The following is a 14246-nucleotide window of genomic DNA, read 5'->3' as shown; positions in this document are numbered from 1 at the left end:
CTTTTTGAGCATCTGTCAGGGAAATGTCACAAATGTCATGGTACAATCAAATTTTGCTTAGAAATGATTATTCTCCAATTAAAACATAGATATTGGGGGTGGGTATTTTTTCCCTGTAGGGTCTTATCCTAGGTATTCTTTTAAGTACAGTGACAGTCTTTGAAAGGGAACACCCACATGGTGAGCAAAATATTCTCTTTATCGAAGCAAACATCATTAAAGTATTAGTACTGATCCCTTTTGGCAGCCTTCTGTAACCACTCAAAAGATAATGTTACTCAGGTTACACTGCCCCTTAGGGTTTATTTTGAAAAAAAATGTAGAAGTGAATTATATTAGTGAAACTTGTGGCAATGTAAGGTGCTAGTATGTGTTTTGGGATAAATTGCTCTCTATTTCATGACCTGGCGTATGTGTTGCCAGCACACTGTTGTACCAGCAAGTTGTGTGCATTGTTGATCAACCAAAGGGACATCTAAAAAATGCAATCTGAACTATAAATAGTCAATGTTCCTACTGATTTTTCAGGATATGATTCAAAAATTGAAGAATGTGTCTCAGAACAAGATAGCTACATGAAAGAACATCTTACTGAAATTTAAATAGTAGGCCAGAATTTGTTGGAGCAAATCATCTACAATGTTATCAAATTATTAGATACTGTATTTCCTTGCACCCTTCAATTCAAAACATTTTGCCTTGTAAGCTGTTGAAAGTGCAAACTGATAACAGCCATCAGTCGGTTTCCTTATCGAAGATGGCCATTTCTTGTGTGCACAGAGTCATCTGTTGTGCATTCTAACGTGGCTATGGAGCAGGCCAATTGCAGAGCTGCATGGCTTTCCACGGTGCAGGCAAGGGTGAATAGTTTAATTTAGTTGAGACTGCCCGGTCTTTCCAGATTGCCTTTTGTCCTTACCTGCCTGTGTTCTTTGCTGTTTGAAGGAAGCAATGCCACTCCTTGAGATTCCCCATATAGTTCTTCCTTATGCGTTTTTCTCCCTCGTGGACATGTCACATTTCCTGATGTTCACCTTCAATGACCTTAATCTCAGCCTATCTTGTAGGCAGTGTCCAAGTTTAAGTTGTGAATACATGATGACCTTAGGGATTTTATCATTGGTCATAGGTATTACATGTCCACTTCATCTGAGCTGAGGTCTAATGATGAGTGCTGCAATTCCAGACATTTCAACTCTTTGAAGTACCTTAGTTTTGGGAACTTTGTCCTCCCATTTGATGTAAATGATGTTCCGAATGCATCTCCTGAGGGACAGCCAAACTGCTGAATATGCCTGGAGTAGGTAGTCCATGTCGCAAGTATATAGGAGGGTAGGTATTACCACAACTTTGTAAACAGCAAGGCTTTTTAGTAATAAAAACATGAAATACTGGAAATACTCAGCAGGTTATGTCACAGACCTGAAGCATTGCATTCATCAGGTCAACAAAGGCACAGTAGAGTCTCATCAGTTGTTCACAGCACTTCTCTTGTATTTGCCAAAGGATGAAGCCCATGTTGCAAGTGCCTCTGCCTTTTGTGAACCCACTTTGACTTTCTAGCAACACACGTTCTGCCAAGTGGCCTACCAATGTATTGAGTAGAACTTTTGTTAGAATATGCAGCCATCATAATCAGCAAGGTTCCTTTGTGGTTGTCACACACACATTTGTTTTTCCTTTTCCTTTGTACATGTGAACAATCATGGCATCCTTGAACTCCTGAGGAATGGTTTGTTGATCCCACATTTTGTGATATAATTGTGGGTTAGCCGGGGTGCCCCAGATTTGTAAATATCTCACGGCATCCTGTCTGAACCTGGAGCTTTCCTTCAGTGTAGGGATCTGGTGGCTTCTGAAGGTTTGCTGTCCATGCTTTCACACTTGGGCCAGTCTGGAAGCTTGTCTATAGATGCCCTATTTGCAGTTACGCACACATCTAAAGTGCTCAGCTCAGCACGATTTGATAACTGTCCTGATTGTCTGAAAATGAGTAGTTGTGAGGGAGGACATCATGTCGTGCTCATCAGCATAGACTTGAAGTTCTCTGGGTAGTTTGGCCCACCATGCGTCTTGCATTCTACACAGCTTCTGTTGCCAGTTCCTCTTGCTCTCCAAGAGTAATTTCTCAGCAGTGGATGTATCTCTGTTTCCCAGCTACGTTGCATAAGCTGCATTTTTTTCTTGCAGCAATTCCTTAATTTGATCATCGTTTTCCTTGAACCATCGCGGTGGTTTCCTTTCTGTGTTCCCAGGACAGCATTGGCAGCTTCCAGAACTGTTGATTTGAAGCTTGACCATGTCACTTCAACATCATCACTTAGGTTTTCTTTGAAGGCTTTCCACTGGATTGAGGACCCTGGGGGTGGAATCCTGTCCCCCCCCCCCCACCCCCACCCCCCTCCCCACCCCTCTCCCCATCTCCCCCAAGAGCTGCTGGTTAAACAGAGGCCAGAAGCATTCTTGCCAGCAGAAGCAGTGGCTCTTGCATGCTGGTAATGCTCCAAGGCCCAGCCAAGGATCAATGTGGGATCCCGGGAGGGGATGGAGGTGAGTGAAGGCAGGATGGAGGTTGTGGAAAGGAGGTTGTCAGAGGGATGAAGGGGGTCAGTGGCTTTCAGCATCCTCCCCCCTTCTCAATGCCGGGTCCCTCGATTGGGCATGCAGTGCCTGCCATCGAGGGACGCTCCCATACAAAGCTGCAGATAAACCCAAAATAGTTTGCTGAGCATCTTTCAGGGGGCACTGGAGAGCCACCTAACTCATTATACCACCAGGATGCCTGTAACTGTGTTGGTGCTTGGAAGGTATGAATGAGTGACATTACATATTCAAGACTGTGATTGCCATGCTCTGTCTGCATGGCTATGAGGCTGAGCTATCTAATGGATCTGGAAAAAGGCAGAGGGGCCTTCTCCTGTTCTCGTACCCACTCTGTGTGTGTGTGTGTTTGTGTTGCAAAAGGAGGTACTGGGTTACCGTGTATCATATGCAGGGTGATCAATCATCCAGCATTTTACAGGATTATCCGATTGTCTTGTGTCCTGGGTGTTTGTGGCCAAGATGCTATTTTCCCTTATGTACAATTTTGAGCTTTGTGCATGCGCAGTGCCCACCTGAGCATGTGCATTGTAGTCTCCTCTTCGATCTTCTCTCTGACAGCCTGACAGCAATCCCCTCCCCACCACACCCCCCAACCCTGCCCCTGCTCTTATAGGATCGTGCCGACGCCAAAGTGTCCCTTAATTTCTTCACTGGGAGTTAGGTACCCTGATCATATGACAGGGTTTTGAGGACATATGTATAATTTGCACACTGAGACATAAAAGCAGAAAGTGTGAGTGTGAGGAGGATGCCTCTGTGAGGATAATAGCAGGTGTAGAGTGTGTGGCTGTAAGCAGAAATAGTTGTAATGAAGCATTCCATTGTGATTGGAGACACATGGGAAATGAGTTGATTGTTAGTGCTGGGGTTAAAGTGTAGTGTTTCAGGAGTGTAGTTGGAGTAGGAGAGGTGAATAGGCGTTTTATCAGTCGGTCTTAGTAATATTTCCTGCACTACAGCCAGAGCCTTGGAATGATGTTGCTGGGGTTGACATGCTAAACTACACCTCATGTCTGTTGATTTATTTGCTAGGGCACTGGTTTCCCATCTGAAGGATTAGCCTGACTGTTCAATAAGCACCTGCAAGGCTGTATGAGAAAACTAGGGTATCTTGGCCAGTGACAGTCTTCCCGCTACCTCAGAAACACACTGTGCATGCTTCATCAGTGAAAATATACTCCTTGTTTAAGAGATTCAGGCTGGCTTTGGATTTCCAGCTACCCCGATATAAAAGTGGTGTGTTTCGTGCTGGAAGTTTGTTCCACCCACAACCCACTCATTGGTATGAAAATCAGCCCCATTTTCTCGAGATCTGTTAAAATCAGGAAAATCTCAAACCCCTAGCTATTCTAACATGGCTCTAACATTCATCCAATAGGTTTACTCCTGCTCATCAGAGGAAAATGTAAACTGAGTTAAAATGGTGCAAAGGAGGAACAGCCACAATGTTACAAGAAACCCATATCAAACTACTACCCTGAAGATGCAGTCTATTGGTACCTAAAGTCAGAGATATCCCAAGCCTGGTAGTGAAGAAGACACTAAGGCTAGGAAGCTTTGGTAGAGACTGTTTATTGCTTGCCACAGAGCTTACTTCTCCACTCGAACTCCAGACACCCAGTGCTTTTCTTTTGAATAAACCAATTAAAATAAATTAGGAAAAAAAAACAAAACAAGATGCAGCCCCTTAAAAGGGACACTGCAAACTAAAAGTCAAACGTTAAAGGAAACTTATGAACATCTAACCAAAATGTGATCAAAAGGGTCTATAAAACACCCCAGTCCCCACCAAGCATAGAAGGTCTCTATTGAGCTGGCGGATACTGCGTGCTCCCTCTCCAGGGACATCCGGTCAGATGAGGCACCCAGTTCTGGCTAACTCTTATATACACATTTCAGTATAATTAACTACTCAATACCCAACACTTGTTCACTTTAAACTACTGGATATTTAACAGCCATCAACAGAACCTCTTAGATACTAACACTTGTATTGGCAGAATTTCTGCTGGGTTCTTCCATTGAAATTTCAGCTGGTAGTATTGAAAATATCTGTGCACTACAGTTCAAATGTAATATCGCCTCTGAACAAAGTCTGTACAGTATTTCATTTGTTTTTCTTCTTGCTCATAAAACCCAATATCAGCAGCATTTGAGATGAGCAACTTGTAATTTTCTGTAGATGAGCTGACTCACTGAGCTATTCAGGCGGATTTCTAATAAGCTCTCAGGGTACACTTCACACGCAGCAAGTCCTTGCCAGACTTGAACGTAGGTATTCTGTATGAATGAAAGAAAATTCCTTGCAATAAAGGTTATATGGGCCAGGTGAATGAAAAGCTTGGGCAATGTAATTACAGAGACATAAGAAATTGCGGATGATGTGGGAAACGAAGAAAGGGACTTTTCTGGGCTATGACATATGGTGATGGGTTTTCCTTAACAGCTCCAGACTCACTTACATTCCCTATATCCTTCAGGCTTACCAATATCACTGCTATGTTACATGATACTGCAGTTCTCTGTACTTTTGGCAATAAAGGAGAATCTTCAAAGTGGTTCTAATATATGTGTGGGTATCTCTCTAACCTGGAGAAAATTAATATTTAAATTGTTTTCTTGATTTTTTTTTACTTTAAAAATCTTTCAAAATGCAGAGGGCTAAGTTTGATAGCACCTGAAACCATGCACGGGGATAGCGATGCACGAATAGCTCACACCTGTTGACCGCAATGCAGGCAGCGTGCCAACTGTGTGCTGCTTTCTGTTTTAAATAATTTCAACGTACAGTCAGTGTTAATGGCACTGTTGATTGGCTGGAGGCTTCAGTAGGGGACCAATATCATTACCTGCACCTCTTAAAGGGAAGATGCAATGTGCCTGGAACATGTGCTTGCAGTCATGCAGGAAATTAATCTGACCTGAGAAACAGTGAAACATATGTCATGTAAACATACAAAATAGGAGCAGAAGTAGGCCATTTGGCCCCTTGAACTGGCTCTGCCATTCAATAAGATCATGGCAGATCTGTTTGTGCTTTGAATTCCACATTTCCATCTACCCCCGATAACCTATGATTCCCTTGCCTAACTAGAATCTGCCTACCTCCACCTTAAAAATATCCAATGACCCCGCCTCCACCGCCTTCTGAGGCAGAGAGTTCCAAAGTTGCACAACCCTCAAAGAGAAAAAAATTCTCCTCATCTCTGCCCTAAAAGGTCAACCCCTAATTTTAAAACAGTGTCCCCTAGTTCTGAACTTGCCAACAAGTGAAACATCCTTTCCAAGTCCACCTTGTCAATACTGTTCAGGATCTTATATATTTAAATCAAGTCATCCCTCACTCTTCTAAACTCCAGTGGAAACAAGCCCAGTCTGTCTAACCTTTCCTCAAAAGGCAACCCGCTCATTCCAGGTATAAATCTAATAAATTCCCTCTGAACTGCCTCCAATGCATTTACATACTTCCTTAAATAAAAAGACCAGAACTGCACACAATGCCCTGTGTAACTGAACAACAACATCCTTACTTTTATGTTTAATTCCTCTCATAATAAAGTTTAGCATTCCATTAGCGTTCTTAATTACTTGCTGTTCCTGCATACTAACTTTTTATGACTTATGCACAGGAATACCTAGATCCCTCTGCACCTCAGAATTCTGCAGCCATTCTCCGTTTAAGTAATACTCTGCTTTTTTATTCTTCCTGCCAAAGTGAACAACTTCACATTTTCCCACATTATACGCCATCTGCCACCTCCTTATGTCCTCTTCACAATATACTTTCCTACCTATCTTTGTGTCATCTGCAAATTTAGCTATCCATGCCTTCATTCCCCTCATCTAAGTCATTGATATGAATTGTAAAAAGTTGAGGCCCCAGTATAGACCTCTGTGGGACATCACTCATCACATCCTGCCAATCAGAAAGAGGCCCATTTATGCATGCTCTCTGTTTCATGCCAGCCAGCCAAACTACTATCCATGCTAATAAATTACCCCCTACACCATGAACTTTTATTTTCCGCAATAACCTTTGATGTGACAACTTATCAAATGCCCTCTGGAAATCTAAGTACAGCATGTCTACAGGTTCCCCTTTATCCACAGTGCATGTTACACCTTCAAAGAACTCCAATAAATTGGTTAAATATGATTTCCCTTTCACAAAACCATGCTGACTCTTCCCAATTACCTTGAGTTTCTCTAAGTGCCCAGCTATAACCTCCTTAATGATCAATTCTAACACCTTCCCCAAGACAGACGTCAAGCTGATTGGCCTATAGTTTCCTATTTTCTGCCTCGTTCCCTTCTTGAATAGAAGGGTTATATTTGTTGCTTTCCGGTATGATGGAACCTTTCCAGAATCTAACGAATTTTGGAAAATTAACACCAACACATCTACTACCTCATTAGCCTCCTCTTATAAGACCCTAGGATGAAGTTCATCAGGACCCGGAGACTTGTCAGCCCACAGCTCCATCAGTTTGTTCAGTACCACTTCCCTAGTGATTGTAATTTCACCAAGTTCTCCTCTCCCTTCCTCCTCTTGATTTACAGCTATTACTGGAATGGTTTTTTGTATCCTTTATAGTGAAGACAGAAGCAAAATATTTCTTCATTTCATCCGCCATTTCCTTATTACCTACTATTAACTCCCTGTTGTCACTCTCTAGAGGAACAACACTCAGTTTACTTACTCTTTTCCCTTTTAAATACCTGGAGAAACCCTTGCTATCCTTTTTTACACATCTAGCTAGCTTCCTCACATACTCTAATTTATTTTCCCTGATGAATTTAGTCATTCTCTGCCATTCATTCTTTAAATTCTGACCAATCATCTGACCTGCCACTCATCTTTGAGCAGTTATATGCTTTTTCCTTAAGTTTGATGCTTTTCTTAACTTCTTTGGTTAAACATGGATGGTGGGTCGTCTTCTTAGAATTTTTCTTTATAGTAGAAATATACTTATTCTGAGTATTCTGAAATGTCCCCTTAAATGTCTGCCACTGCTTCTCAATTGGCCTATCCCCTAGCCTAGTATCCCAGCTCACTTTAGCTAGCTCAGCTTTCATGTCCACACAGTTGCCCTTATTTAAGTTTGAAATTCTAGTCTTAGACCCACTCTTCTCCCTTTTAAACTGGATGTAAAATTCAATCATATTGTGATCGCTGCAACCGAGGGGTGCCTTCACTCTGAAGTTATTAATTAATCCTGTGGTCGTTAGTTAATACACAATACCAAATCTAATATAACCTGCTCTCTGGTTGGTTCCAGAATGTGCTGCTCTAAAAAATCTATCTCAAGAGCACTCTATGAACTCCTCATCCAGGCTACTATTGCCAATCTGATTTTTCTAGTTTATATGTAGATTAAGATTACCCATGATTATTGCCGTCCCTTTATCACAAGCACCCAATATTTCTTCTTGTACATTGTGGTTACTGTTAGGGGGCCTGTAGACCAATCTCATTAGTGTCTTCTTTCCCCTACTATTCCTCATCTCCACCCAAACCAATTCTACATTCTGATTGCCTGAACCAAGGTCATCTCCAGCTATTGCACAAATGCTATCCCTGATTAACAGTGCTACCTCTCCACCTTTACCTAGCTTCCTATTCTTCTTGAAAATCATATACCCCTCAATATTCAGGACCAAATCTTTGTCATCCTGCAGCCATGCCTCTGTAATGGCTATGTTCATATTTATTTACTTCAATGGACGCTATCAGGGTCATTTACTTTGTTATGAATGCTATGCGCATTCAGATTCAGAGCCTTTAGTTTTGTCTTTTTGTTATCTTTGTAAAATCTATTCTTGACTATTGGTATATTCTTAGGTTTTATCTCTCTGTCCCTTTCAGCTATTCTATCACCCTCATTTCCCATATTACTATTATGGTCTCCTGCCTTGAATCTACTCCTTGATTTGCCACATCTACCCAAGCTTGATCCCTCTCCCCCACCCCACCCCGTTTAGTTTAAAACCCTCTCTACTTCCCTAGTAATGTGGTTCATAAGAACACTCATTCAAACATGGTTCAGGTGTAGACCGAGCCAATGGTACAGCCCCCACTTTCCCCAGTACTGGTGCCAGTGCCCAGGAACCCACTTCTCCCACACCAGTCTTTGAACCACACATTCATCTCTCTAATCTTATTTTCCCTATGCCAATTTGCACGTGGCTCAGGTAAGAGATTATTACCTTTGATGTTCTGCTTCTTAATTTGGTACCTAGCTTCTCATACCTCCTTCCTTGTCCTGCCTATGTCATTGGCACCTACATGGACCATGACGACTGGATCATCCCCATCCCACTCAAAGTTCCTCTCCAGCCTTGAGCAGATGTCTTGAACCCTGGCACCAGGCAGGCAACACAGCCTTCTGGGCTCTTGCTCTTTGCTGCAGAGGACAGTGTCAGTCGCTATACTATCCCTACTACCACTACATTCCTGTTTTCTCCTTCCATTTGAACAGCTTCCTGTACCATGGTGGCATGGCCAGCCTGCTCATCCACCTTGCAGACCTCGCTTTTGTCCACACACGTTGTGAGCACCTCAAACCTATTTGACAACTGCAATGTCTGAGGCTCCTCCACTACTGTCTGCTCAGTCCCATTACCTACCTCAGTCATGGTCACATCCTCTTGTCCCTCACTGCTGATCAAAACAGCCACCCCTATCCTAAGAGGCGTGACTGTCTTCTGGAACAAAGCGTCCAGGTATTTTTCCCCCTCCCTTATGTCGTGCAGTGTCTGCAGTTCAGCTTGAAGGTCAATAATCTTGGTTCAAAATACTGCTAGCTGCTAACACTTTCTGCAGACGTGTTTGTCCTGGATCTCCTTGGCGTCCAAAAGCTCCCACATTCCGTAGCTGCAATCTAACACGTGCCCTACTATTGTTATTTGTTATTTAGCTAAGTTAATTACTCACTTAATTAACTTAGAACGATTCCTTTGTATAGCACACCTCTTTCCCCCGTGCACTGAATTCCCACATGACCCTAATTCACTACTCACATAGTCTCCATGTCACTCCAGTGTAGTCACCTGACTCCTTGCAAGCCCCCTTACTGATCCCTGTCACGAGTAGAGTTTATGTGTTCATTATTGTCCATAATCAAAGTTTTTTTTTATGTATGTGAGATTAGTATGTGCTCTTACCCTGAGTGGTTTGTCCCAATTTCAATATATCCAGCAGCCAGCTTTTGTGAATTGAAAAATAAAGAAGATTATTATCAAATTCTTGGCCAGAAGTTTTGACGTGACATCTCACACATGCAAGGAATAGATACAGATAAGGAAAAACAATGTAATTACAAATTGAAGTGATTTCAATCTCTTTTGTAGCAGGCCTGTAGTTTCTTAGCTGAATTGGTGCTGTAGCTGGAGTGAATGTCAGGTAAAAGCAGAAGATTCTCAGTAAGCTGTGAGGTTTCTAGTGGTTGAATTGCCAGGAGGTCAGCTCTCAGATGCACTTGAAGATGGAACAGGTTGGGGGAGATTATTTCTCCCTCTTTCAAGGAATAGCTGTTTAACCTTGGCTGTGTTGTCTTGCAGCTGGTTTGGTGGTTCTTTGATGATTTTTCAGATGGAATCTCTCATGGTGTTTCTCTGATCCAAACAGCTTCTGCTGTAACTTATAAAAGCAGGTACAAACATAACATGCCTTAAACAAACATGGCTTAACCATGTGACCTACACAAGTCCAAAGACCTTTCCCAAATACAGTGGTGGGTTGGGCGGATACAGATCCTGTGTTGTGGCCTTTGAGCGTTTTGAGATGAGGGATCATCACAATACAAGGAAAGGTCGCTGAGACTCATTTCAAATTCCTGTAACGCCCATTGAGCTTTGACGTCTCTATTGTCCAAGAAGAGGCAGGAAGACAAATTAGCTGGTATCATAATCCTGGTTGTCTACAATTCATCCTTAACAAAAGGGCTTGTAAGTTTCCCAAGGGACTGGGATTGTTCATATTTTAATGAGGTATTTGCTTGAGTTTCAGGTCTTGTCTGGAGACGATATTGCCAAAGTCCCACAATGTGTTGTCAGCCATCTTAAAAACTGTTGTAAAAACAAAAAGCTAAAAGCTACTGCAGATGCTGGAAATCCAAAACAAAAACAGAATTACCTGGAAAAACTCAGCAGGTCTGGCAGCATCGGTGGAGAAGCCGAAGGGTCATGAAGACTCGAAACGTTAACTGATTTCTTGTCCACCGATGCTGCCAGACCTGCTGAGTTTTTCCAGGTAATTCTGTTTTTGTTTTAAAAACTGTTGTGTCCATTTTAAAAAAACTTGTAATATCTTCATGCCTGTACTGGGCATGACAAATAGCATACATGGGAGAGAGTAAGTCCCAAGGTTTTCCAGTGTGACACCTTGGTAGAGAAGGTGCAAAGGAGAAGAAATGTCCTGTATCTGTAGAGGACCATGATGGACACACAATCAAAAGACAGTGGCAGCAGATAACCGTGAAGGTTAATGGCATGAGGCAAGCCCTAAGCACCTGGATGCAGTGCCACAACAAGTCCAATGACCTCACATGAGTGGTCATGGTCAGTGAGTGCATATTCAAATACCATGGCCTACATCACTGGCCTGGTGCACAATTCACCATATCCACCATCACTCACCTCCGAATAATCCCTATCACTCAGGAGTCTCACTTGACATTCATATGCTTCACTGTATCCTTACAAACAAGCACAAGCTTCATACACACATTGCACAGCTTTCGTAAACATATGTTACCAGTTATTCAACCATGATGGTCATATCAGCCAAATTGTTTGCACAACACTCACTAACACAGTGGACAACGTGGAGCACAACTGGAACTAACTGGGGAGGGACAGGTGCACTAGCGTCTTCTGATCCCCATGGAGGAGACACTGCTGACCATAACTGGAACACCTATTGCTGAGACTATGGCAACTGGAGGAGCTTAAGCCATCAAAAATGATAGCATCATTATACCTTATTCTGCTTCTCACAATGCTCCTCCAAACCATCTCACAGTCTCTTCTGATTTACAAGGTGTAGATGGTGTAAAAATGCAACTCTTACTTTCACCCTGCCGTCCCTGCACCAGTCTTACCCATGTGGCTTCCTTCTTTCAGATACCCAAAAAGTGCAACCTGGCTATTCAGTGCAAGGACAGCAAGGTGAGAGTGATGATGAAGATACCACTGTCCTGCCACTTAATTTCACGCTCACAGCCACCGGATCAGAAACTGACAGTGCACCTAATTTAGGGGACAGTACAGAAGCAGCATCTGCACATACTGAGACACTGAGCACAAGTGAGCTGTAGCTAGAACAGGAGTCAAGAACAGTACAAATGCCAGCTCTCTGGAGGGTGAGATCACTCAGTTGGTTTGCTTTTGGGGACTTGGATGAGTGCTTCAGTGAGGCTGCATACAGAAAAAGACTGATGGGTCTGTATGACAAAATGCTTGGTGCATTAGGAAGCCTGCCAGAAAGCCCGCATGCAATGACAAGCAGCGTGGAGGAGCCCTGCTCCAGCTTGTCACACGGCTTTATGCAAAACTTGCACATCATATTTTCCAGCATGGAAATGGTGGCCAACTCCATCAGCATATCATGAATCCAACCGAGATGCAGCAACTGATGCTTGTGTCTCAGTTTCCAATGCAGCACAAGCAGCTTCCGTTAGAAAGTCTGAGGGCTGCAGTGGACATTCAGACTGAAGTCATGCAAGATCAGCTTACTGCCATACAAGCTCAGACTGCTGCCAATGTGACTGTGGTTTACACTGGGCAAAGGGGCAAGCAGGATGTCACAGCAGTCAGTCCTCCAACAGAATACATGGGTTGCTGAGGTGCTGCCTCAGGAGAGCAGCAGCGGCTGTGTGCAGCATAAATTTGTCGTCCTCCCTCTCAGAAAGAGAGCATTCATCCTCCAACCCTGCTGCTCTGCCACCAGACTTGCCATGGTCCTTCCATGCCATCTTTCCGAGGTATTGCTTGAAGGCCATCATCCTCCAAGGCCACAAGCAGTCGCTTCACTGAAAGTCAGCTGCCTTCCACCAGCCATACTACAGTCACTGAGCTAGCATTGTATAGGACAGGCAAAGGCGCACTGAGAACAGGATCAAGGGAAAGCGCAAGGGTGATTAGTTGACTTTGTGTGCAATATGGCATGCTTTGATTTATAAACCAGATTTGACATGTTTAATTTGTGGTGGCTTTTATTTTTCCATTGTGGCTAAGTAGACACTGTGATGGTCAGTGACAGAAGGAAGGTAAGTTGTGAGACTGCTGGTGGATGGGGTTGTGTGACTGGTATTGTACTCAAATGAGTTGTTCACAGACAGCCCAGCAGGAAAGGGGTCGTCTAGGTTGCTTCCCCTCGGCCTCTTCCTCCTCCTCATCATGATCCCCTTTCTGAGCTGCTTGCCTTGTAGCCGGTGGCAATGGCTATCCCTGATGTGAGGTTGTACAGCATGCAGTGCTGAGTGAGCAGGGTTCCTCTTGAGCGGTACCGGCAGCAGAAGTATTGTGTCAGCAGGCCATTGGTCACATTTCATGCGGCATCATGGCTTTCAATTTATGCATGCTGCCTGTGTGTGCAGTTTGTGCATCAAACTCTTCAGTCATACGATGAGCAGATAACACTACATAACCATTTGATTTACCGTGGTGACTCAAATACAGATGGCATGGCAGATTGCTGCACAATGAGGCATCATGGGTGCTGCCAGGTTACCGGGTATTGACCTGCATGACACCAACTGGACACTGAGGGAGTGGAATTGCTTTTGGTTGTGGTTTAGGGCAGAGCTGACATATGGTGTTGGCAAAATGCTGAGCATGCAGTCAATGGCATCCTGCGCAATGTGGTAGCCTGCAATCTGAGCAAAGTTCTCAATCCGCCTGCTTCTCTCTGGCAAGAGAAAATCAATGTAGTTCGCTCTCAATGAACAGGGAGCAGCCGAGACCTCCCGGGTGCAATAGCGGACAGCAAACTGCAAGATGCTGCAAATATCCCTAGTTCCAGCCTGGAAGGAGCTTGAAGCAAATAAGTTCATTGCCATGGTCACCTTCACAACTACTGGTATTGCAGTCCTTGCACACTGATTGATGTCATGATCTGCCTTCTCTGCATATTTCTGTATTTTGGACACCAAACAGCACCCATAGCATCCAAACAAAAAAAAATCAACGTGAATTTAACATTGAACATGTATTTATATTAGCACAAGATTAATGCAGGACTGTGGGGCCATACCCTGGGGGTCCCATCTAAATGTGCTGCAATATTTTGGGTTGCACAGGTTGGAGCAGGGAGCCCACGGAAGCCTCAGAGTTTCACCTCAAATCCAAATCAGCCAGCTGAGAAAAGAGAGGCAGCATCAGTGGCAGCAGGTTTAACACTAACAGGAAAATCTACCTCTTTAACAGATATCAGGTGCAATCACCACAGCCCTGGTGCTGCCTGATTTCCTCCTCCATCACAAAGCCTCCTTTCGCAGCCGTACTAAAATTTTGTGTCAGGAACATGTCCTTTGGAGGAAGAGTGCAGACACTCCTTCCTGGGGAGTGCACATTCCAACAAGGGGAAAGAGTCCCAATTGTTCTTGGTGCCAAGGCTCCCAAATTCTTATTTCCACTCTGTT

The sequence above is a fragment of the Cetorhinus maximus genome, chromosome 6, assembly GCF_964194155.1.
Source record: "Cetorhinus maximus chromosome 6, sCetMax3.hap1.1, whole genome shotgun sequence".
Classification (NCBI taxonomy): domain Eukaryota; kingdom Metazoa; phylum Chordata; class Chondrichthyes; order Lamniformes; family Cetorhinidae; genus Cetorhinus; species Cetorhinus maximus.
The sequence above is the reverse complement of the archived record's forward strand: the minus strand, read 5'-3'. Positions refer to the sequence as shown.